Source organism: Amblyomma maculatum, chromosome 8, assembly GCF_055883805.1.
Source record: "Amblyomma maculatum isolate TAMU_Amacu chromosome 8, ASM5588380v1, whole genome shotgun sequence".
Lineage (NCBI taxonomy): Eukaryota > Metazoa > Arthropoda > Arachnida > Ixodida > Ixodidae > Amblyomma > Amblyomma maculatum.
Window position 1 is genome coordinate 88,817,874 of NC_139351.1, and position 1,639 is coordinate 88,819,512.

Here is a 1,639-nt window from a genome sequence, read left to right on the forward strand (position 1 = left end):
AAAACGGTAAAAAATGAAAAGGGGCAAAATGAGGACATGTTTCAAGCTCGACCTGTAATTGGCCGGGTAGCTTTCGGTCGTGCTCTGTTAAGCACCGCAATCAATACAGCACGCAGAAGCGCAGGAGGAACATAAACGGTTTTACGTGATCGTGACTCATCTGGGTTGTCCGCCCTGGAAGGGTTGCATGTCTTTTCTTTTGTTATTTTAATGTGCCTCATCATTCAAGCCTCTTGGCGTGGCAGCGCTGTTATGACCTCTTATGTAAAAATATAGAGTGCATGAAAAAAATTCTTTCACGCAGTAAACTTGCAGGCAGAGATTAACTTGTAATAATATATGAATTTCTGGCCGTGTTTTTCTATGTTCTTACTTCTTATTTGGCTGTTAGAAAACGACTAACCTATTATAACATGGCTTCATGCATGGTGAAAACATTACTTCAGGCATGTCATACTTATGCCATGCTAGGGATGCAAAAAATGCTGCATGGCTGTTCTTTGCTTAGCAGAAAGCTATGATGTCACGCATCGCCACGGCTATCTGGTTGCCACTGCCCATATTTCTTATTATAAATACAAAGTAAGGAGTGTTATATTTATCGGTGACAAAGTGTCACATAATATTCCACTTACGATTCAAGGCCAACGCTTGTCCGCTTTCTTTCCCGTAGGTTCGGGACACCAGGAGCTTCCGGAAGAGTTTTTTCCAGGAAACATCTAGAAGGGAATGATTGGCAGCATCCGCTTGCGATCAGACTGTGGAACACAGCGGAAGGTCAACGCAGTGGCTTGCGGCCTGTCATCGAAGAAGTCAATCCAAAGTCAACTGCAAAGTCAGTCGTCTTGCGCGACGCTGAAATGTCCGTCTGTTTCCTCTCACACGCACGCCAACGCGCTGCTTTGCCGAGTGTCGTCTGCACGCGACGGCGCGCGTGTCGATTGGTCGCTGGGGTGTCTGACGTGACGTCACCGACCACGCTAGTCTCTGATTGGCCAACCGAAGCGCGTCGGTCGATACTGATTGGTTGCGTGGTGCCGAGGCGTTTATAGCATGGCAGAGTCGGCGGCGGCTAGAGAATTCATTGACAGGGTCAGTTTCTTCCCCCTCCTGGTCCGAAACGATTTTGTTTTTCGCTGGAAAGCATTCATGCGTGCTTATTCATTTTCTTTCCGAGGCGATCGACGATTGACGTGCCCCCACAGTGTGTTCGCCGCTTCGATCTGTTGTGGTGCACGCGCTGAGAGATAAAAAGAGTCAAAGATGTCGATATAAGCAAAAAGGGTAAAATGTTTCCGGCGAAACTGATCACATATAGCTGAACTTGGAAAAACGTACATCGCAACGCACACAGGTAAGGCTAGGTTACCAACAAAGGAAAACGAAGAGAATAATTTAATTTGCTCTCAAGTTCAGCTCGATGTGAAGCCGTTCCGACAGGGCATTTTTCAAAGGTATTATTCTCACTATATTATCCATTGCTTCGTGTGTGTGCTATATACACGTGATTAAGGTCCTTTTTTTTTTATTTATGTGTGGCTACTGTGCAAGTACAGGAAAAGCAAATATAATATACCGATCTCTGAAGCATATATTTTATTATTAATGAGCGATGCTTTTTTTGGAGTCTCGCTAGTTC

General features: G+C 45.1%; 1 protein-coding gene across 1 annotated transcript in view; it reads right to left on the reverse strand.

Annotated features, from left to right (window-relative positions):
* Positions 1-1,188, reverse strand: part of LOC146181740 (uncharacterized) — a 65,779-nt gene extending 64,591 nt beyond the window's left edge. Inside the window, exon 1 of the mRNA XM_084575544.1 lies at positions 636-1,188. The gene's annotated coding sequence lies outside the window, so the exon portion shown is untranslated. The remainder of the gene's footprint in view (positions 1-635) is intronic.
* Between the last annotated feature and the right edge of the window lie 451 nt (positions 1,189-1,639).